We start from the raw sequence: 24,974 nt of genomic DNA on the forward strand, positions 1-24,974 counted from the left end.
TAGGAGCAAAAAGTCAGGATTCAAGATGCATTTAGGGAATGATCTCAGATTCAGGGGTGTGTGGTTAGACTCAAACAGAATAAGCTCAGTAGCAATAGGCCTCAGGGTTAGCAACAGAATGTATTTCCTGCCACAGGAAAACAAATAGAGCTTTTTCCCACCACCTTGGGAGGAGGATTAGTGACCATTTCCAGAGCAGCTCCTAAGAGTATGGGTTTCAGAAGCTTCTGCTGCCCATGCACTATGTGGGGCTAAGAGCCTAGTGTCTGGGGTAGGACCAACTTGGGGCTCCAAGAGTGGCTCCCTCCCTTTCTTGTTGGGGGACTTCAACCAGGCTACCTACTCTCTACTCCCTCTGAACCTCCATTTTCTCATCTGTAAAATGTGGATAATAATCTCTCTTCACAAAATTGAAGCATTAATGTACTATATAAAATGGTAGGGAATCTGGCACATGCTAGATGCTCAAATTAGTTATTACAGTAGTCCCCCTGTCTGCATGAAGGGTATGTTTCAGAGGCACCTGGCTGGCTCAGTAGGTGGAGCATGTGACTGTTGATCTTTGGGTTGTGAGTTCCGGCCCCACACTGGATGCAGAGCTTACTTTTAAAAAAAAGGGTACGTTTGAAGACTCCCAGTGGATGCCTGAACCAACGGATATGACTGAACCCCATACATGCTATGTTTTCTCCTGTACATATGTACCTATTATGAATGGGGCATACATAGTACAGGGATGACAATAACTCCTAATAAGATAGAATTATAACAGGAGCACCTGGGTGGCTCAGTTGGTTGAGTGAACGACTTTTGATTTCGGTTCAGGTCATGATCTCAAGGTCATGCGATTGAGCCGCACGGCAGCCACACCCAGCATGGAGCCTGCTTAAGATTCTCTCTCTCCCTCTCCCCACTACCCCGCTGTCTCCAAAAAAAAAAAAAAAGAAGAAGAATTATAACACCAAATGTAGTAAAAAAGTATGTGAATGTGGCCTCTCTCAAGTATCTTATTGTACTGTATCGCCCTTATGATGATGATGTGAGCTGATAAAATGCCTATGTGATCAGATGCAGTAGGTAAATGACATGGGCATTGTATGTAGCGTTAGGTTACTACTGACCTTCTGACAATTCATCATAAGGAGGAGCATCTTGAAGGCTCCTTCTTTAACCCAAAAAGAAGGAATGTTACTTATCATCATCATTGCTATGGCTCATGTTGGACAGCCAGTGAAATTCACACTAATTCTTATACATTGGATAAAACAAAATAAAACAAAGGTTTCAACCTGCCATATTTGTGTTAGACAACAACATGACTACAAAAATGAACACAATGTAACTATGAAAAGTGATCCCCTCCATTCTCTAATTTTCTGCCCCCCACCCTACTTCCCTTCCAAAGAGTACCATCTTTGCCAGCATTCTGTATTTGTTTTAAATATTTTAATGTCTTAATTCTCAGTTCAAGGCATCTTGCTAACAAAACTTTCCTTTTCTTTCTTCTGTTTTACTTCTCTCTATCCATAAAGACAATTGTAGCACTACTAAGAAAGCCAAAAAGCTACATTTTATTAGGAAAATTAATGCAGAATATGGTACCACCTGTGCCAGGTAATATTTTTAAAGATTTATTCATTCATTTTTAGACAGAGAGAGAGAAAAGGAGTGTGTGAGCAGAAGGAGGGCCAGAGGGAGAGGGGAGGCAGACTTTCCTCTGAGCACAGAACCCGACACGGGCCCGATCCCATGACCCTGAGACCACGTGAGCCAAAATCACGAGGGGGACGCTCAGCTGACTGAGCCACCCAGGCGCCCCCGTGCCAGGTATTTTTATTCTGTTTGGATCACTTAAGACAGTGACAGTCTCTTTCAGGGAAATGTCTTCTTAGTTCTGTTTGTGGTACATAATTGAGGATGGACTGGCATGTGTTAAGCCGGGTGAAGACACAATTCTTTGTGGAGAAGCTCACGGTGTAGAGGTAGTTTGCTAAATAGAAAGCTCCTCATTGTGGCTCATCTCTTACACAAAAGCACCAAGGCACCACCCAGTAACACGTTTCCACAGCTTCATTCGCTCCTGCCATGGCTGCCGCCCCAACTCTTTATGTCCTGATACGTTGTGGGGAAAAAGGATCACAGAACCTCAGAAATAGCCAATTGGTACAAGCACTCAACACTAGTTGGATCCTCAGCAACAGTCCTGTTGAGAAGGCACCCTGAAAGAGAGCCTGCACCCTTTGGAGAGGGGGGCTGTACCCCATCATAGGGGCTCACACATTAATTTGTCTCCAATATTATAGAACACCTTCTGTAGGGCAGACACAGTACCAGACACTAGAGATACGGTTACATTACATTAATGAACAACACAGATCCAGTGTCTGCTTTCATGAAACTTACAAAAAGACAATGAGAGAGAGAAAGAACATAGTAAGTCTTTAAAAAAAAAAAAAAAAAGAGTGGTATAGGGAGTGCCAAAGGGGCTCAATCATCTGAGGAGCCAGAAGGACCTCCCAGAGGAAATGAGGCCTCCCTGTGACCTGACAGAGATGAGGGACTTAAGCAGGTGATAAGACAGAGCAACAGGCCAGGCCACAGGAAAAGCAAGCTAAAAATGCAGGAGGTAAAAAGCTGATCTTTGCAAAGATTACCAAAATAGACAAAACTGCCCAAACTGATTGCTGAAGTTAAAAGAGTCAAGAGTTAAGACGCAAAAGAGAGATGGCACAATGGAAAAACTGGAAGCTAAATTTAACATCTTACACATCTGTCAATAGAGGACAGCTTAAATGAAGCTATATTCGTTCTTTGCAGTGGTAGACCATGTAGGACCATATGGTAATGAAAAATCTAAATAAAAAAAAAGAGAGAGAGAGAGAGAGGGGTGCCTGGGTGGCTCAGTTGGTTAAGCGTCTGCCTTTGGCTCAGGTCATGATCCTGGGGTCCTGGGATCGAGCCCCACGTCGGGCTCCCTGCTCAGCGGGGAGTCTGCTTCTCCCTCTGCCTGCCACTACCTCTGCTTGTGCTCGCTCTCTCTCTCTGTCAAATAAATAAATAAAATCTTTAAAAAAAGAGAGAGAGAAAGGAAATCCAAGTTGCAGGAGATATGCATGATATATGATATAATACTATTTAGAATCTCACAAAATAACACTCTATTGTTGATAGCCACACATATACGTAGTAAGACTACAGATGAAAAGGCTTTATCAACTGTGGCGGAGTGGTTCCCTCTGGGGACTGAGAGGGAAAAGGGACTGGAGTGTGTGAGGCTTCATCTCTACCTGTAATGTTCCATTTATTCACATAAAAATTCTGAAGCCAACAGGACAAAATGATGTTTATTAAATCTAAGTGGTGGGTACAAAGTATCATATGATCTCACTGATATGAGGAATTCTTAATCTCAGGAAACAAAATGAGGGTTGCTGGAGTGGTGGGGGTGGGAGGGATGGGGTGGCTGGGTGATGGACATTGGGGAGGGTATGTGCTATGGTGAGCGCTGTGAATTGTGTAAGACTGATGAGTCACAGACCTGTACCTCTGAAACAAATAATATATGTTTTAAAAAAAAAAAAGAAGATAGTAGGAAGGGAAAAATGAAGGGGCGGAAATCGGAGGGGGAGACGAACCATGAGAGACTATGGATTCTGAGAAACAAACTGGGGGTTCTAGAGGGGAGGGGGGTGGGGGGATGGGTTAGCCCGGTGATGGGTATTAAAGAGGGCACGTATTGAATGGAGCACTGGGTGTTATACGCAAACAACGAATCATGGAACACTACATCAAAAACTAATGATGTAATGTATGGTGACTAACATAATAAAATTAAATTAAAAAATAAATAAATGGTAGGTACAGAGATGAATGTTATAATAGCCTATATTTTGCTATATGGGTGAAATTGTTTATAATTAATAACAACAATAAACAAAAAACTAATGATGTATGGTGATTAACATAACAATAAAAATTTTAAAAAATAACAACAATAAACAAATGAATAAATTATGGCACAGCCATATAATAAAATACTAAGGCATCCATTAAAGATAATGCCCTCACCAGCAAGGATCATAAAATACTGTGTGTACAAAAAGCACGACAACACATAAACCCATTTATTTTTACACAGACACACACTCACACACATACAGAATCAGCTGTGTACACCAAGTGAGGGCCCTGGAAGGGCACGTGCCCAGCTGTTGACAGTGATTGATTATGTGTGTAGCCCTAGTGGGGGTTGGGAAGCATAGATGTGGACATCTTATTTTACATTATCTATTTTTAAATCTTTATTATGGAAATGTATTGTGCAATGAAAATCATGATAATGTTTACTGAAAGGCCTTGGCAGATGGGGAAGGAGGCAGAGAGGCATTAGATGAGGCTAAAGAGGCGGCCAGAGCTGGACAGGGCAGAACCTTAAACGCTCGGGTTGGGGGGTTGGCCGTGAGCTGAGGGGGCTCCAGTGAAGCTATAGAGTGGGGCATGACATGAGGTCTGTCTTTGGAAAGATCCCTCTGACTAGAGGGAAGAGAAGACAGCTGAGGGGTCCAGAATGAAGGCAGAGACCAGCAGGGAGGCATCCAGATCCAAGGCAGCCTCTCTCATGGGGCACTTTCTGAAGGCAAAGAAGTCGGAATTGTCCGCTCAGACTTCTTTTCCCCATTTTCTATCCCTCCGCCAGTTGTTCTCTAGAACAGCACTGTCCAATGGAAATATCATGTGAACGGCATATGTAATTTTAAATTTTCAATCAGTCACATTAAAACGGTACACAGAAACAGGTAAGTTTAGTTTTAATAATATAGTTTATTTAACCCAAAATATCCACATACTATTATCAGTTCAATAGATATACATCAGTGTAATAGAAAAAAATATTAGAGATATTTTACATTTTTTCACATCTTCAAAATCCAATGAGTATTTTACTGGGGCACCTGGGAGGCTCAGTCAGTTAAGTGTCCGACTCTTGATTTCAGCTTAGGTCATGATCTCAAGGTCAAGACATCGAGCCCCACAGCTGGCTCTGCACTGAGTGTGGAGCCTACTGAAGATTCTCTCTCTCTCTCTCTCCCTCTGCCTTCCCCCCCTCTTGCCCATGTTCTCGCTGTCTCTCTCTTAAATAAATAATTTTTTTTAAATCCAATGAGTATTTTACTCTTACATCAATCTTAATTGGCACTAGCCATGTTTCAAGGGCTCAATAGCAGTATGTGCCATGTGTTTAACATACTGGACAGCGCAGTTATAGAAAAACAACACACGAGGGAGCCTGCGTGGCTCAGTGGGTTAAGCCTTCGGCTCAGGTCATGGTCCCAGGGTTCTGGGATTGAACCCCACATTGGGCTCTCTGTTCAGTAGGGAGTCTGCTTCTCCCTCTGCCTGCAACTCCCCCTGCTTGTGCTCTCTCTATATCAAATAAATAAATAAAATCTTTAAAAAAGAAAAAAAGAAGATGTGGTGTGTGTGTGTGTGTGTGTGTGTGTGTGTGTGTGTGTGTGTGTAATGGCATATTACTCAGCCATAAAAAAGAATGAAATCTTGCCATTTCCAATGACATAGGTGGAGCTAGAGAGTATCATGCTAAGTGAAATAAGTCAGTCAGAGAAAGACAAATACCATATGATTTCACTCATATAGAATTTAAGAAACAAAACAAATGGGCAAAGGGGGGAAAAAAGAGAGGCAAACCAAGAAACAGACTCTTAACTACAGAGAACAAACATGGTTACCAGAGGGGTGGGTGAAACAGGTGATGGGGATGAAGGAGGGCACTTGTCCTAATGAGCACCGGGTGATGTATGGAAGTGTTGAATCACTATATTGTTCACCTGAAACTACTATTACACTGTATGTTAACTGGAATTTAAATAAAAACTTTTCAAAAAGGAAAAAGCCTTATGTTTCATTGCTTTAAAAATTTAAAAATATTTTAAAAATAGTGAGAATAAAATAAAGATAATTTTCAGGCAAAATAAAAGATATATATCTAATGGGAAAAAAATCCTCATGAAATAATAATGCAAAATAAAATACTGTTAATTATACCAGAAGCGGGAATTGTGTAAAGAAAAGCCAAGAGAGTAAGCACTCTGTGTCTGGGAACTGATAAAAATGGCTTAGATGTGGAGTTTTATCAGCACTTGTGAGAAATCCGCCCTACAAGCCCCTGTTTCAGAGACCCATATTTATGTGAATCCTTCAACAATGATAAAAATTCCCACACTCTGGCTTTCTCCGCTTCCTCCCATTCTCCACTCCTGGCCCTGGCTCTCTGTGCTCAAAGATTCTGCAGCAACACCCATTCCATCCTTTGCTCCCACCCCAAGAGGCATTCTGCTGCATTTCTCTTTCACCCTGGAGCTTCCTATAAAGCTCTTATCTTCAGAACAACTTTTCATGAGTGTAGTCTTCCAGAAAAAGAACTCTCAATGGTAAATTTTAATGTTTCCCAAGCAGCAGTTAAAAGTGCAGATGTCTTGGGGGCACATGGGTGGCTCACTCAGTTAAGTGTCCAACTCTTGATCTCAGCTCAGGTCTCCATCTCAGGGTTGTGAGTTTGAGCCCTACATTGGGCTCCACGCTGGGCATGGAGCCTACTAAAAAAAAAAAAAAAAAAAGGAGTGCAGATGCTTGGAGTCAGCTCTGCCATTCACTAGCTGTGTGACTGGGGACAAATGACTTACCCACTCTTTTCCCTACTTCCCCCATCTGTAAAATGGAGGTAATAACAGGATCCCCTTATAGAGTTGTTGTGAGGGTTGAGTTAATACATGTAAGGCTCTTAGCACCTGACGCCCAAAAGGTGCACTTTAAAAATTAGCCCACTTCTGGGTGACAAGCTCTGGCAGGCCAGGGACTATGTGACTTGGGTTCACTGCTGTCTCCGTACTCCCTGCACTTAATAGGACCTGAATCAACAGCTGGAGAATGAATGCGTGGCGCTTGTCCTGTAGGTCTGTGGTCAGCGGTGTCACAGAGCAGGCTTATGTACACACTGACAGAACATGAATATGACCACATGCCCTCGAGAGAGGGAGAGCAGGCTGTACAGCTGAGGCCATCTCTTGGGCCCTCTTGAGCACTGGTCACGCATGGCCCCTGAGGCAAGGCTGAAATGGGCTGTGGATCTGCCTCCATCTCAGCCTTCTGTCTATTCCCAAGCCTCTCTTAGGCTTCGCTGGGTCCTAGGATAGGCACTTTCTGAACACAAGTTCCTCAAATTCAAGACAGTTCCTCAGCGAGCAACTGTTGAAATGAATAGCACCAGAGGGAAGGGACCCTGGTCATGAGGGCAGGTCAGACTCCAGCATGGCACCTTCCCAAAGGTATTTAAGTGCATTCTGGATTATATATGATTTTCACCTTATTAATTCTGCTATACTTCCCATGCTGTCTCCTTATTCAAGGGAAAGTACCTACAAAATGCCATAACTGCCCCCAGGAAATTAAAACCAGAACATTCGGAGACACCATCCCATCATGACAAATACACCAATACTCCTGTCCACTTGCGTATTTCAAGTCCAGGGTGGGTCAGAGGTTGATCATTCACATTTCTATGTGTTGGGCAGCCACTGTAAACCTTTCTGGAACAAAGTAAACCCACCAAAAATAGAAAACAGCCACACAAGGTGGTTGGAGCATGGACTGTGCAGTCTCCAAGACCCTGGTTCAAGCCCAAGTCTACCAAGTGATCTTGGGCAACTTATAGAACTTCCCTGAGCCTCAGTTTCCAACTTGAAACCAAAGGCAAATCACAAACCAGTGAGTCCAGATCATACGGTCAAAGAGAAGTTACTTCTACTATCTGCCTATTCTCCTACTCTCCTGTGTTTTTCTCCATAGGATTGATCACCTCCTATTGTAAGCTCTGGGAGAACGGAACTATGTTTTACTCTGCAGCATCCCTTATGCCCTCAGTGATGCCTGGCACATAGTAGACGCCCAGCAAATATTTAGAGCTAACATTTATTAAGCTCTCAGTGGGAGCCAGGTAGTACACAAAGCACTGTACAGGAATTATTGACTTACTCCTCATAATAACCCCATGAAATCTGTCTCGCCACATCCATTTTCAAGTTGGAAATGGAGGCTTGGGGAAGTTTGGGGAGCAGAAACCACACGGTAAGGGTCTTAAAGCCTCCTGAAAGGTTTTGGATTTTAGTCTGAGTGGGAAGCCACAGAAAGATTTTGAGCAGAGAAGAAAACATGACCTATGTTGTAAAAGGACTGTTCTCAAATAATCCAATCAAGAAATGGGCAGAAGACATGAACAGACATTTTTCCAAAGAAGATATACAAATGACCAACAGACACAGGAAAAAGTGCTCAACATCGCTCGGCATCAGGGAAATCCAAATCAAAACCTCAATGAGATACCACCTCACATCCATCAGAATGGCTAAAATTAACAAGTCAGGAAACGACAGATGTTGGCGGGGATGCGGAGAAAGGGCAACCCTCCTACACTGTTGGTGGGAATGCAAGCTGGTGCAACCACTCTGGAAAACAGTATGGAGGTTCCTCAAACAGTTGAAAATAGAGCTACCATACGATCCAGCAATTGCACTACTGGGTATTTACCACAAAGATACAAATGTAGGGATCCGAAGGGGTACGTGCACCCCAATGTTTATAGCAGCAATGTCCACAATAGGCAAACTGTGGAAAGAGCCTAGATGTCCATCGACAGAGGAATGGATAAAGAAGACGTGGTATATATACACAATGGAATATTATGCAGCCATCAAAAGGAATGAGATCTTGCCATTTGCAATGATGTGGATGGAACTGGAGGGTGTTATGCTGAGTAAAGTAAGTCAATCAGAGAAAGACATGTATCATATGACCTCACTGATATGAGGAATTCTTAATCTCAGGAAACAAACAGGGTTGCTGGAGTGGTGGGGGGTGGGAGGGATGGGGTGGCTGAGTGATAGACATTGGGGAGGGTATGTGCTATGGTGAGCGCTGTGAATTGTGGAAGACTGTTGAATCACAGATCTGTACTTCTGAAACAAATAATGCAACATATGTTAAGAAAAAAGAAAAAGAAGATAGCAGGAGGGGAAGAATGAAGGGGAGTAAGTCGGAGGGGGAGACGAACCATGAGAGACGATGGACTCTGAAAAACAAACTGAGGGTTCTAGAGGGGAAGAGGGTGGGGGGATGGGTTAGCTTGGTGATGGGTATTAAAGAGGGCACATTCTGCGTGGAGCACTGGGTGTTATGCACAAACAATGAATCATGGAACCCTACATCAAAAACTAATGATGTAATGTATGGTGATTAACATAACAAGAAAAAAAAAGAAATCTAAAAAAAAATAGATATATACGTGTGTGTGTATATGTATATATATATATAACTATATATATATTTACTGTAATGACAAGATTTTTCAGTCATAAGTGTCAACAGAAGAGCCAAAATGGAAAGTGGAACATGCATCCAAACACGTTCTGAGTGCTTACGAAGAATAAGAGAGCAACAATGATAACAAATACTCAAAACGTATTTCCTTTTGTCTAGGCACTCCTCTAAGCCTTTCATACCTATTACCTCAATTAAGTCTCAGAAGGGTAAGTACTATCACAGCACGGGCTGTTCAGTAACTTGTCAACATCACAAAGCTGGTGGGGGGCAGAGCTGGGACTTGTGAGCTCAGCACTGCAGGGAATGTGTCAGCGTGGCAGGCTAAAAAACAGCCCCCAAAAGATGCCCATGTCCTAATTCCCAGGACCTGTGAATGTATTACCTGGCATGGCTCAAGGAACTTTGCCGCTGTGATGAAGTTAAGGATCTTGGGGTGGGGAGAGTAGCCCGGATTATCCAGGCGGGCCTGACATCATCATCAGGCTCGTCTAAGAGGGAGACAGGAGGGTCAGAGCTGTAGTAGGAGACGTGAGGCAAGCAGAGGGTGGAGACCCAGGGAAGGGGCTATAATCCAACAAATGCAGGCAGCCTCTGAAAACCAGAGAAGGCAAAGAAACAGATTCCGCCCCAGAGCCTCCAGAAGGATCCAGGCCTACCGACACCTTGAGGGGAGCCCCATGAGACAGATTTTAGACTTTGGATTTCCAGAACTGTAAAACAATAAATGTGTGTTGTTTGAAACCACAGCCTGTGGTCATGGGTTACAGCAGCCATAGGAAAGAAACAAACACGGTTGATAAATCTGACACACGCATGCATGCATGCACACACACACACACCCCCAACAGGCCGTGCCCTCCAGAAGTCCATTCACCCAGAGAGGGAGACAGACAAGCCATCACCTGCTCTTAAAGACTAGATGGAATAAGGTTCACAGACCCCCGGCCACAAAGGGCTGTTGGAATGGGGTGGGGGGTGGGGGGGCAGAGAAAGTGTCTGGTCCATGCATGTGGGCCCCTGACCATCCCAGAAGAATGTCCTTGTCACCTACAACTGGTTACAAAACCCAAGAAGATCATGACAGCCTGGAGCCGCTTACTAACGGGCTTGTCAGGGGACTTGTTTTCTCATGGATCCACCCCGATAATGCTTCCGCTTTTGTAAGAGACAAAAACTTGGCAAGGGAAAGGCAACACCCTCTGAGCTTCCTTCCTGGAACCCTCCAGTGGCTTGTCTGGATTTACCAGCCAGGTCTCCCTTCCATTCCCTTCGGTTGGGCTCCCGGTGCCGTCAGACAGCCGATGCCTGACATTTCCTCTTTCTCTGGCCAAAGTCAGGCACATAAACAAACTAATGTAACACCAGCATCATCTTCCACCCATAGATCCCCTTTCAAGTAACTGTCTCCTGCATGCACCAACCCTCCCCAACATCTCACCCCTGCAAACTCGAGAACCTGAGGGTTCACCATGCACCCAAGTAATAGTGCAGTCCACGCAGTCCCTGAGATAAATGGGGGCACAAAGAAGGAATGGATCGCCTCTTTATAGGATGTCTTCTTCAAATCCACAAAGGAGGGGGGCTGCGTGGCTCAGTCAGTTGAGCATCCAACTCTTGGTTTCAGCTTGGGTCATGATCTCAGGGTCATGAGATCAAGCCCCGCATCTGCCTCTGCGCTCAGCATGGAGTCTGCTTCAGAGATTCTCTCTCCCTCTCCTTCCTCCTCTGTCTCTCTCCACCCATGTGTACTCTCTCTCTCTCAAATAAATAAAGAATAAAGAATAAAGAATAAAGAAACAGATAAATAAAATCTAAAAAAAAATCCACGAAGGAGCCCAGCCCTTCCTAAAATGTAGACCATAAAAAGTTTCACACACACACCCCACAGGCTGTGCCCTCCAGCTATACTGTTTCAAGCTACACTGTTGGGCAAAAGAGATGACTCCACTTTTGCTGAGGGTGCCTTCAGAATTTGGGAGAAGGGAAAATGCAGGAATGACTAAAGAGAAATGACAGTGAACACCTGTTAAGCACTTCATCCTGATTATTGTAACAATCCCATGTCATAGGGACTACCATCACCCCTGTTTGACAGATGAGGAAATTGAGGCATGACCACAGACAGGAAGCAGCAGAGCAGAAGGAGGGCCCAGGGAAGCAAACACTACCTTAAGCAGTCAAAGTGTCTGCTGTCCTGAGTGCTACCTTCACACAGTCAAATGGGATGACAAGGGAAAAGGAGCATTCCCAGTTAGAACTGTGTTTATTGCACAACAGAAAAGCCTCAGCATGAATCAGAGTCACAGGGAAGTCCCCTAAATAATGCAGCATTCCAGTAGCTGGACAGTCTGCCCCTCCTGTCCCATCAGCCCTAAGACCTTAATTATCCACGTCTAGCAGCTAAGTGTAAAGATTTGGAGCTACAACTTGAGTCCTTAAAGGAATGAGGGCATCACCTCCACAAGGCTCTGCTCCCTAATATGTAGAAGGCAGAGAATAATAGTAGTGTGCCCAGCACAGGGCCTGCTCCTTATACCATAACTTGGCACATAAAGGGAAGGCTATGGGATAAAAATAATCCCTCGGGTTTATCTACCCAACATTTTCTAGTGCACAAAATGCTTTACATATATCATCTCGTTTGGGATAACTTCCTGGTTAGGACATCAGCAGCACACATTAGGAGAGACAAATGCACAACATACACCCCCCAAATAAGTCACTAGCTTACCTATAACACTGTACATTGATAAAGGCCAAGTACCCCGATCACTGTCAATAAAGTCATCCCTAGCACCTGGTGCACAGCTGGGGCTTAATCAGTGTTGAATGAATTCTAAATAAATAGGGACCACTTTTAATAGGATCTGCCACGTTCTTTGCTGCCTTGAGCCACACAAAGCAAGTGTATACATAGAAACCACCCCGGGCGCACATTCAAGTAACGTGAGCGCAAATCACTGAGAAGCCCGGGTATGTCCACACCTGCTGGGGGAGCTCCCAGCTGTTGGTGTCAAGGACCAGTGTGAAGTACACGTGGAACAGCCACATGGACAAGACAGACTTCTCTTGTTTTTAAACAAACCATCAGAGTGGCTCATGGCTTCCCACAAAGAAACCCCACACCTTCGGCGGAGAGACAAGGAACTCATTAGGCAGAGCGGCATCCTCTGGTCTCCGCTGTCAACAGGCACCATCCGGGCCATCAGAAAACAGCCCGCAGGAGCCCACATGCTGACAGGTGGCATCCGGGGACGATCAGATTTCTATCAGTAGCGACACATGGCATTTCTTGCTGGCTCCCATTCAGGACGCCACTCCACCCCCACAGGCAGCTCGTAGCTTCTCATACTTCCTGAACAACCACGCCTTTAAGAAAACGGCCATGTATTGGGAGCACACACAACATGACCAACACAATCACAAATTCAGTGTGCTGCCTGCCCCAAATGGGCCCCCAGACGTGGCCACAATTTCTCGTGCCCCTGCTCTCAAGGAAGTGCCCACAAATCTGTCTCTGCCCAAGCCAACAAACCCACATCCACCCCAGCCCATGAACACCACAAGAATCTTCCTTCCGGCATTCAGAGAACAACCCTCCCTGGCTGAGTGTTCCCTCAGCTTCACAGCACCACCCAGCTCAGGACAGCTGAAGTTCAAAAACCACTGACCCCAATCCCAGTGATTCCATTTACACAAAGTCAGAAGTCAGGATCGTGGTCTGCACCCCCAACCGCCCTTCCATGAAGGGGGCCACGGGCAACGATTCTGGGGCACTGCTCATGCTGTGTCTCCCGATCTGAATGCAAAGGTGTGTTCCGTGTGTGAAAACCCAGAGAGCTATATGGTTAGGTGCAGCCTCTTCTGCATGTGTGTTATTCGTCTACGAAAAGTTAATAAATAAACTGTTGATTCACATGAATTCTGTTTGTTCTGGAACTTTAGAGATTGGAGGTGGGGGAGCGTCAATTACATCACACGTCAGCCACATAAATCACAGACTTTCTTTCTCAACAGCCTGAAAAACCAGTTGTTCCCGCTGCTGAGAGCCACAGATGGCGCAGATTGCAGAAACAGTTCCAACAGCCCTGAAGGAAAGGCGACCACAAAAGGGCTGCAGTGGCGCATGCCTCCTGCTGAGCCCGAGCTAGAACCAAATTTGTTTATTCCAAGATCAGGCCTGGGAGAGTGACCGCTTGGTCTTCCAGATGAAAACAGGCAGCCAGCATGGCCTGCAGAAACTCCTAATTTTAAAACAGCCTGGCCAGTCACAGGAGAGGGATGCTTTGACTGTAACACACATTGATTTGGAAATAGAGGCCAGGCCAGCAGCGCCCACCCCACCCCTCCACATTTACCTCCTTGCTTAGGCTCTTCCTAGCTGGCCAGGGACGGGTGTGTTCCAGGAACTCTGCTGCTCATGAGTCACCCTCCCGGGGCCTGACAGTTGTTCCTGGACCCTGATCAATTTCCTTCTAGAGACTGGCTTTGGTGTTTGGGGTTCACGCTGCAGTAACTTGCAAAAAACTCTCCTTTTTACGAGCAGACTGAAAAGCACATGAGTACACGAGTCGCCAGCAATGCACCACCCTCTCCCCCAATCCCGCCCCCTCCCCTCCTGCAGAACAGGAAACATTCATTTCTGAATGTCTGACCCCCTGGTCAGACAGTCCTTTGGCCATACCAACCATCTAACAGATGCAAATTTCTCATCACCTTATCCCAGCAGGGCTGCTCTGCTGGGCAGCTGGGGTTTGCAGCCACAGTGCAGAGGCAGCATGGTCTTTTCTAGCCAAAGGACAAAGCTGACTTTGGCCTGACATCGTGGCGATTATCCTAGCCTGCTTTGTGCTAAGATCTCCAAAATATTTTAAACCGTATAGATTCTTGGGCAGAAAATTCTTTTGAACCACACTGGATGTACTTTCCTAGAACAGCTCAAACTTCAGCAAAATTAAATCCAGGCATTTTTCAGTATGATGACTCTGAGGAGGTGGCTCTGCCAAGAACAGCCTCTTCTGGATACGTGCAAACGTCCCGGAGTCAACCGAGAATGGAGACCATGTTCATGCTTCCTGGGGCCCCTTCCTCCTGCCACCACTCTGCTAGTAGCTCCATAGCAGAGTCAGGATGACCCTGCCACCTGCGATAAAACTCCCATCCCACAGCACTCATGGAGGCCCAACACACTGTCTGGGTAACACTGGGGCAGGGGGGAGGCCTGTGATAGGAGCCCCAGAGACCTGGATTCAAATCCAACTCTGGAATCATGAATAAGTCCCGTCTCTCTGGACCTTAGGTTCCTCATCTGCAAACCCCACAGGCACGAGCAGAGCATGTCTTAAGTCCCTTGCAAGCTGGTGGCTTTTCAATTCCAGCCCAGAGATGTAATTTAAAGGGTTCTTTTTTTTTTTTTTTGCAAACATTTCAAACTCTGGAGTGCTTTCAGGAGAATCTGGAGATTTTAGAGTAAGATCCCGATTTCTGGATTCTCTTGGGAAATCAGCAGATCTGGTCACAGTGGGCTTGCATTCCCAATAGAAGGCAGGAACTGGAAATGGGAAACAGTCCCCAGGACAGGGAACAAACTGCCCATGCCGGTGCTTTCATGGTCAGCCCTGGCGGCCCTGTGAACATTTCAGTTTGGGACTCCTGTTCATAAGTCTGGCTTATTTTCCTCCTTTCCCTTTAACATATTGCTTAACTTTCTCACTTTTCATTTCAGCTGGAAGACTCATGAATAAATTCTGAAGTCAAAATATTTCACAAATAGTCCAGATCATCTGTTCAGTGGAAATCCACGGAGTTGGGGGCCTGCGTCCCCGGCCTGCCAGCAATTCTCATAAACGACCGTCCAGGGACCCAGAGCTGGTTTAAAAGTCCTCCCCCAACCCTTTGACCTCTGTGGGCTGTCTCGTCCAACCCCCTCGACCCACCCCTCATCCAGGTCCCTCAGCCCCTGAGCCAGGGACACATGTTTGGGAGCTGGGACAGTGAGGTCAGAGGCGGGCAGGTTTCTGAGGAGGTTAGAACCACATCTGCATTTTGTCATCCTTCTGGACAGGCCAGCATGTGCAGCATTGCCTGTGGGCCTGCCAAGTCGCTGGAGCAGTTCAAACAGCAAGCGAGCCACGTTGCAGCAAGACACAAGGATGAGACGGCGCAGAGAACAGGCTCGGCCAACTCAGTTGTGTCCACACGACGCAAGGCAGGTAGCGGGGGAGGACGTTGGGGCCCATCTCCTCAAAGGAAACACCTCAGCCAAGAGGCACGGGAATGGGAGCTCTGTTCTCAAACCAATCACGTCTCGTTGGTAATAATAACAGTGTGGGGACAATGACAGTGACAACAGCAGCAGCATGACAGCTAACACGTGGTAAGCTCTTCCTCCGTGCCAGGTGCTGGCGGTATTATCATACTGCTTTAAAGGAGAGGAAACTGAGGCCTGCCAAGGCCACAGACTTGAATAAGATCACCAGGTAGCAAGTGCCGGCTTAGGAACCAGATCCCAGGCACCTGCCTCCTGAGCCCAGCCTCCCCCACAGGGCTCCCTGCTGCTCATCCAATGTGCAAGCACCATTGCACAGGGCCTGGATGCTCAGGATTCAGTGATACCAGCTCCTCTCTGTACTGCCTTACATTAAAAAAATCACAGTGGAATTTATTTGCATGTGCCCTCCTTGCTGCATCATAACTACGTATATTGACATCTAAATACACAGGTCACTGCCGAGGGCTATACACAAAAACCATGCATGCTAGTCTTTATGCGGAGTTTGGAGGATTTTTAAGATTAATTTTGGCCATTTGCAATCTGTATCTGGCGTGCACACCACCCCCCTTGTCTTTGTCCCCATTCACAGTAAAGGGTCTGCTCCCTCAGCGCCCTGACTCCCAAGAGCCCCAACCATCGTTAGGCAGAAAGGATCCCAGCATTTGTGAAAAGGCCTGAATAACGGGAAGGGTTCTCATGAAGAAAAGACACGGGCTGTTTTGCAAAATGTACTTTACTCCAAGGAAGAGATGTTTGGGCCCTCACTCACTGTCTCTCACTCTTAATTTACACATGAGAAGCAGCAAAGTTTGAAGAAGGAAATGAGCAAAAGAGAGGGTCCTAACGGGTGACACAGGATCTCCAGGAAGGTGACCAAAACGAAACTTCAAAGCAGGATTTGGCACCAGGGACAAGGTTTTGCTCCCCAGCTCTGGTGATGGGGCGCATCGCTACGTGCAGGTGCCATCATGAACTTGCAAGCTGCCGACATGGGAAGTCAACAAGGAAAGGTGAAGCTGGGATCCACGTGCCATATTTAATAAAATAGGGAAGCATGCAGCCTAATGAAGAAACACAAGCACAGTTGAACAAAAGAGTTATGGGCATCAGGAGGTTAAAGTTAAACCACCTGTAGGGGCGCCTGGGTGGCTCAGTCATTAAGTGTTTGCTTTCATCTCAGGTCATGGTCCCAGGGTCCTGGGATCGAGCCCCGCGTCGGGCTCCCTGCTCCACAGGAGGCCTGCTTCTCCCTCTCCCACTCCCCCTGCTTGTGTTCCCTCTCTCACTGTGTCTTTCTTTGTCAAATAAATAAATAAAATCTTTAAAAAAAAAAAAGTTAAACCACCTGGAAACTTACACAGACATGCTGGTTCTGAGCACAAGCTCTCAAACGAGAATCTCACTTTTTCCTGCACTAAAAGGGAACTCTCTGAAAAGTCCCCATCTGGACGCACTAAGGACAGCAGTTCACGTTTGATACTGAGGCACCCCCAACCCCATCCACCCACTGGCAAGTAGTGTCTCCTCCATTGCCCCCAGGCAATGTTCGGCAACGTGAGGAGATATTTTTGGTTGTCACAAGTTAGGGGAAGGTGTGTTATGGCATCTAGTGGGTACAGGCTAGAGACACTGCTGAACACCCTATAATGCACAGAACAGCTGTCCTGTCCAGAATGCCAGTGGTGTCGAGGCTGAGAAACCCAGATCTAACCCAAAGCAAAGGTGGTGGGTGAAGGTTTGACATCAAGAAGAAAGGTGTCCCAACACTATCATGAATTTACCTGCTGTGTGACCTTGGACTTTGGTCCCCTCACCTGTACAAGGGGATGATCAGTCCCAAATCCTGAATGGGCTCTACTAGAGCTTAATGAGACCTGGTTTTGGCAAGTGCGTGGTCACAGGTCTCGCTCTGTCATCAACCCCCGTAAGGCTTTCAGAGTCTCTGACTTGCACTGAGGTTAAAGGAGACGGGGTGGAAAGAGAAGCAGTGGAGTCTGGTTAGGTGGGAGGGGCAATGTCTCCAATGGTGAGCACAGACTGCCCCTGGGTCCTGTGTGGACCCATTGAGGATGTGACTCCCTGGTGGAGTGACAGTGCACTCTAAGGGAACTCAATGGGCCTGGGACATCACTACTCCTATCAAGCTTTGCCAGGTAGATGAGGTTGATGATGATGGGCTGGGGTCTCCAAGGCAGGGCATCAGCTCCATGAGCTGCCTCAAAACCCAGGAACTGCTACCATTCCTACAACAATACAGCCATAACAGGAATAAGAAAAATGTCCAACATCTATTGAGCACTTAACCTGTGTCTGGCCAAGAATCAGGCCCTCTTTGTGGGCGATCTTATTTAATCCTCACAACCACCGTCAGAAGTGGGTAAGATGATTATCTCCATTTTACAGGAACTAAAGTGATTTGTCCAAGGCCCCCCAGCTCAGACATAACTGGCCTTCACACCCAGAGCTCAGACGCCAAATTACAGCCTTAAGCCCAACAGCACCCTCCTCCAGAACTGTACCACTTCGAAGCATCACCAACTGGACCGCCATATTCTAGAAGAAAGCCAGGAACCAAGCTGATACCATAATTTCAATTAAAATAATTAATGTGTATGCATATGCATACCAATGCAAGAAGGAAGTTTCCTGCAGTATTCACTGATTAACCGTGTTTACTGATGAGTGGTAGAATTACACGTGATTACTTTATTTCCTCTTTATATTTTTCTAAACTTCTCAAAGCTTTTACAATCAACACAAATAGTTAATAATAAAAAAGTTACAAAAGTAAAAATTTATAAAATTTGCTTTTTTAACTTACTACTTTTTAGCAAAAAATCTACCAAACAGCCTTAAATTATTGTCTAGACCAGAAGTTGACAAATGGTCTGCCTGTTTATGTAAATAAGGTTTTATTGAAACACAGCCACACCCATTCACTCACATAAATGTGCCTGCTTTTTGCTATACCAATCGAGTTGAACAGCTGTAAGTAGACACACAGGAACACTACATCCCCTTTCTAATCTGGCCTAAGATGGACCTCTTACTTTCACACTTCAATTTCTCCTCACAATGTGTCTCTGCTTGTTTTGCTACAGCCCAAATTGGATATAGCAGGAAGCTAATGAGGCTGAAGCCCCTCCTTAGAAAGGTATGCATATGGTCTTATGCTTTTATAAAATTTAGACTAGGATATTTTTGAATTATTTTTCTTTTTTTTTTTTTGAATTATTTTTCTTGAAGAAGCTCCCCCACCCCGATTATGTTTCAGATTCCTCAAACCTGGATCCATCCCTACCTAAAGCCCCAGACACTTCATCACCCTTATTCCAATTTTTTTAAAAGATTTTATTTATTTATTTGAGAGAGACAGAGAGAGAGTGAGAAGGAGAAGCAGACTCCCTGCTGAGCAGAGAGCCCAACGTGGGACTCGATCCCACGACCCTGAGGTCATGACCTGAGCCAAAGGCAGACACTGAACCAACTGAGCTGCCCTTATTCCATTTTTAAGACCACAACGTGTTCGGTGGTGAGAAAGGTCTGGTCTTACCAATCCCCAAGCAGCTTTAGGCATGATGAGCTCTTTGGAATTCCAAGCCCCAGATGGCCAACTCCCACAGACCAAAGCAGCTACCCTTCAATATATAGCTCCAGAGACCATGGGGAAGGGCCCCCCCCCACCCCCGGGCCAGTCCTCAGGATCCACCAGGAAGCTCAGAGAAGACCATCCAGACAGAGAAGCCCTGATGGCACCCACACCCATGATAGAAAAAGAGTGACACGCCAGCCCACACATCCTGTCTCTCAGCCATTCGTTAATGAATGAAATCCCACTAGCCAATGTAATTTATGTATTTCATGATACAGAGCCATAGCATTTTAAAATGATAAGAGGCAGGTGGATGATGTAAAACTGCTTTCTAAAAAGTCAAGTTGGTCACAAGAACAACAAAAAAAGGGATCAAATCACATAATGTGCGCACAAATATCTTATTGTTTATTTTTAAAAACTTCTTCCAATTCAACCCGTTATGGTGGGGCACTTATATCAATCCAGAGCTTACAGAGCCCAGTTGTCCAATCAAATGCCATCCACGCCTTAACTGTCAGTGGATAGTGTCCTTCACTTTCTAGCTCCTGGTCTATTCTTATCTCATCTTTCTCCAGGGTGGGGGAGGGGCCGTCTTTGTGGAGCGCAGCTGGTGGTTTTGATAAGCAGGTGTCATGAGTATGAAAATGACCTTGCTCATTAGCTGGTGGGAACCCATCAGACAAGGGAGTCACTGTATTACTGTCTACCAGGTCCCAGCCCCCAAAACAAGGCACAGTGAGGCCTAGGGGTGGGGGCGAGGGTAGCTTTCTCTCTCTCTCTCTCTCTCTCATACACACACACACACACACACACACACACACACCCCAGACTGGGGGGGAGTCACCAGACAAAAGGAAACCTGCATAATTTTACCCAGGAGAGGAAAAAGCTTCTGCTGAACAGGAAAATTAAAATCCAACAATGAAGATGTGATGAGGTGTTTCCCAAACAGCAGAGATAGACAAAGATAAACAAAGGAGATGATCTTTAAGAAAATCAAAGGGAAAGTCTGCATTCTCTGAAGAGCTGGCAAATGCAATTAGGAGAGAGTCCGCGGATGTGGAAGGAGAGGGATGTATATTCACCCAGCTGATTCCAGCATCCAGACAGCCAGGGCCGTGTCAATGGCTGTTACTGTACCAGCCACTGGAAGGGGGCCAACACACAGGACATGCTCAGAGGGGGGGAAGAAAATGTCCCCTAACCCAGTTTCCAATTAAATGTGGGTTAACTGGCACTGCTCCTTGCAGCTCAAGGGGCCGATTCAGAGCTGAAAGGAGCGTTTTTTAAAAAAACAAAAAAACAAAAAAAAAAGCTGAGCCTGCCAAGCTAGCACCTTTTATTTTCTCCCATCCTTTCAGTTGCTCAGCCTGACCCATGGCTAGCTGAGTTGACTCCTTGGTCCTCAGAGAAATGAGCCCTCCCCGCCCCCATCAGCTCCAGACCCAGACACCCTCCTGGCACAAGTGGGGCTGAACTCCATTCTGCATTTCCCATGGAATGGTCACTGCTGCCCGAGGATGAGTCACCCGTGAAAGCCACACATTGTCCCCAACAGACAAAAACGCTCAACCCAGGAGAGTGGTCCATTCACTCTTCTCTAAGCGCCGACCTCTTCCCGTAGTAACTTCTAGAGACTGCTGCCGCCCAGGCAGCCACTCTTCTCTTCCGTCACTGATACAAACCTGAGAGAGCTCTCGGTGACATTCCAGCACAAAGAGAATGCACACTGTGGAAACCGAGGCCAACTTCCAGCAAGGTGTTTAAAGGCCAAAGAGATATGTAGATCAATTTGTTGGCAGTAATAATAAGTCACATTTATTGCACATCAACAAAGGTACTGGGCTAAGGAGGTATGCTTTACCTATTATCTCATTCAGTCCTCAGAGCTACCCAATAAGGTAGGCCCTATTATTAGCCTCACTTTACATTCAAGGAAACTATAGCCCAGAGGGGTTAAGTGATTTACCCAAGGTTACACCATGCAACAGTCAGGATTTGAATCAAGGCAGTCCATCTCCAGAATGTTCTTTGTTACTATACATGCTCCACATAAAATATTTAACATCCCATCAAAGACACCCCTTTAAAAGTGTCTACCTTCTAAGTTTATTCTGGAAAGAGGACAATAGGGAATCACCAAGATGAATGATTACATCCGGTGAGTGCGTCAGCGTTGAGGGTAACCCAGGGAAATCCTTCATTTAACAACCAAATCTCAAAGTGCCCAGCTAACACCTTAACTCTCTACTCCTATTTCTATGTGTAATTCAGTGGAACAAGTAAGGGCTAGAATTTCGGATAGGGACTTAGAATTCCCGTTCTGCCACTGACCTGCTGGGCCCTAGGGCTGGACCAGGAATCACAGCCCCTTGCAGCCTCCCCTCCGACCTATGAAAAAGGACCGCAAAGAACATAAAAGAAAGAGGATCACTGGCCCCAGTGGCATGGACATTGGGTGTTTCTGCCACCACACATCTGATTGCCCATCTGTGGGTAAAAGTACTTGGCCTTCCCACCCATTCCCCCTTTCAGTCCAAGGGTTCAGATAAGGCTGAACTTATCCCCTGGCCCTCGAGGTCCAGAAGACAGCATGTGTCCCAAGCAGAAAAAATATGAGTCAACTCGGGAAGTCTTGTGGGAACAAGTAGGAATGATAAACTCTCAGTCCACAGCTGTGGGAGAATGTTAGCCTGGAGCTTCTGGGAGGTATCATGTAAAGGAAGCCTTCCTGGGAATGAAGCCAACAGAGAAGAAAGTGGAATCAAGGGAAGGAAAGAGTGAGCGCAAAACCGAATAACACTGAGCTCCTGGATCCAGCTATGCCTGAAGCTACCCACTTGGGCTGTCCATTTATATGAACAATATATTCCCTTAATCCAGGCTGAACTGTGTTTCTGTCACTTGGAACAACAACAACAAATCCTGACTAATGGAACCGTTGCACAGAATCACAAGAACTCCGAGCTACACAGGGCACTGGAGGCCATCCAACCAGAATGCTTTGCACATATCAGCATTCAGTAGTGGTATCATGGCCTAACAAATTAGTGATTTGTTCATCACTCCAGTTCTGACTTCTCAAACTGAAGTAAAGCTATCCTGTTGACATTATTCTAAACAGCAGGATAAACCAACTGCATCTTCACGGAGCAGTAATTCAAATGACGGCAAGTAGGTTGACATGCTTTTTTCTTGAAAGAGATACAGAGCACAACCAAATGTGGCTCACTCCAGGAAGGCAAGGATGGGTCAATATTAGGGAAATCTACCCATGTAATTTACCTCACTAACACGATCAAGAGGAAAAACACGTATGTCTTTTTTGAAATTTAACAATTTCAACATTTATTCCTGACTTTAAAAAAAATTTTTTAATTTTTTTAAAATTTCAACATTTATTCCTGACTTTTAAAAAAAATCTCTTGGGGCACCTGGGTGGCTCAGTCGTTAAGCGTCTGCCTTCGGCTCAGGTCATGATCCCAGGGTCCTGGGATGGAGCCCCGCATTGGACTCCCTGCTCTGTGGGAGGCCTGCTTCTCCCTCTCCCACTCCCCCTGCTTGTGTTCCCTCTCTCGCTGTGTCTTTCTCTGTCAAATAAATGAATAAAATCTTAAAAAAAAAAATCTCTTAACAAAATAGGAATAGAGAGAAACTTCCTTAAGAGATAGACAGCTTAAACTGAGAGCCGGGACTCCTACTGATGTCAGTATAAGGTAAAAAATGACCCAAGATATCACCATTGTTTAACGTTATTCAGACAGCATTTGCCATTCTAATTAGACCAATAAACAGACAAAGTTTCACCAATTGGGAAGGATGAAGAAGCAAAATTCCATTAACTTGCAGATGATGTGATCATGTGCCTAGAAAAATTCCTCCCCACAAAAAAATAAAATAAGCTCTAAAAATCTATTAGAATTAGTAGGACAGTTTTATAATATTAGTCAACATTAATAAAAGAAATTATTAATCAATAGCTTTCCTATATACAACAAAACAAAACAAACAAGAAAACATAAGTGATTTTTCTAAAACACATTCCTTCTCACACTGTTGTTTCTGCTCCCCGTTTAGTTCCCTGCCCTTACAAAACCTAAACCGAACTACAAAACACTGCAGGGTAGAGACCCTGTTAGAGGTTATCTGGCCCTGGCCTGTGCTGGTCCCCAGTAGATCCCCGAGTTCAGCACAGCGCCTGGCCCACAGCGAGCCTCCATCAGTTCTTGTCCTTGAGGAAGATGCTGGCTCCTGTTCGGACTGCACACAGGTGGGACAAAAGCCATGTTCAGCTCTTGTCCCAGTCCTGGGGAAAGTCTTCACCTGAGTTCCCATGCTCTCCTCCCACCTGGAGAACAAACACAAAAAGACTCTCCCCATCCACACCCCAGCAGAACACCCCACACAAAAGCAGCACTTCATAAATGCATCTTGATAATTCTGTGGGCCTGGTGAGCACTTCAGCCATTGGGGTTCCACACTCCACCCCACCCCCCCAGCCTCCCCAGCTCTCCAAACCCGATTATCCACCCTTGGAGTTGAAAATGTTGATTTACCTCCAGGGAAAGTGCCAGGCTCTTGCCTGGAAGGAATTTCCTATCTGATTCCCCAGGGGGGAGATTGCCGCACATGGTCTCCACCAGCAAGGGCTTGGCATCAGGACGGAGGCTGCTTTTCACCCAAGACCCGTCTTTCCACAGACTGGGTGCCGGATGAGTTCCATGAACTGGGGTTCCCGGTACCACCTCAGAGTGCTGTGCCTATTCAAGTGCCCTCCAGTCTGAGTGTTTTTAAACATTTCCCAAGTATGCACTGTGGGCCCTGCTAGGCCCTTTCCTTAAGCCCTTCGTGTCTATGTCTCATACTTTCGAGCTATGACTTATACTCATGTCTCCTTTTACACTGTAAGCAGGTCCACATCCAACTGTATCCCCCGGGTGCCTGATGGCATGCTGAGCACGTGAACAGTACTCAGATAATTGCGGGCTAGTTTCTTTAAGAGATCAGCATATGTTAGGGACACTCACAGGAAAGTAGAGGGCTTGCCTTCTGACAGCTCTTCCTTGGTTCTGTGGTTGGTGGGAGAATGATTTAGGGACTGAAAGCGGACTCATGCCATGTGTTTGGTGTTGACCAGGTGCTGAGTAACTGAACTAGGCACTGCTTACCACACGGAACCTTCACATCGACTTTAGGACCTAACTGCCACTGTTATCCACCTTTCATGGTTGGCAAACCGGGACTTGGAAAATGTCAACAACTGAGCCAGGATCACCACCACCTCCCCTAACACCCTCCTGGCAGTTCCCCTTGTCACTGGGGCTACCCTATAAGAAGGAGACCACCGGGAATTAGGACATGCTGATGGGTTCCCATGATTAGAATGCCCACCCTCCGTGCCTCAGTGGACTATCCTGGCTGAAGGTCAGTCCCACTCCCAGGGTAGACACAGCAGTGGCCCCCTAAGCCCACACCACTCTGTAGGGGGCCTCTGAGCTCCTGTCTACAGAGAGAAAGTAAGATTCCCAATCATATGAGAAGCCGATGGGGTGGTGAAAAGGCTTTCTCTACTGAGCCAGTCAAAGACAGGTTTAAGTCTGAGCCCTAGGGCTGCGACATTAGGGCAGGTACTTAAAACTTTGTTTCCTCATCTACAAAACAGAGGCAAACAATATGTCTTCTGCTCAGTCTCTGTGATGTCTGGAGCCAATG

The 24,974-nt window shown here is 45.9% G+C and overlaps 1 protein-coding gene across 5 annotated transcripts in view; it reads right to left on the minus strand.

Annotated features, from left to right (window-relative positions):
- The window catches only part of ARHGEF3 (Rho guanine nucleotide exchange factor 3), a 329,819-nt gene that overhangs the window by 264,412 nt on the left and 40,433 nt on the right, over nt 1-24,974 (minus strand). The window lies entirely within an intron of this gene.

Source organism: Callorhinus ursinus, unplaced genomic scaffold, assembly GCF_003265705.2.
Source record: "Callorhinus ursinus isolate GAN/ISIS: 27379988/994484 unplaced genomic scaffold, GSC_fseal_2.0 scaffold15, whole genome shotgun sequence".
NCBI lineage: Eukaryota > Metazoa > Chordata > Mammalia > Carnivora > Otariidae > Callorhinus > Callorhinus ursinus.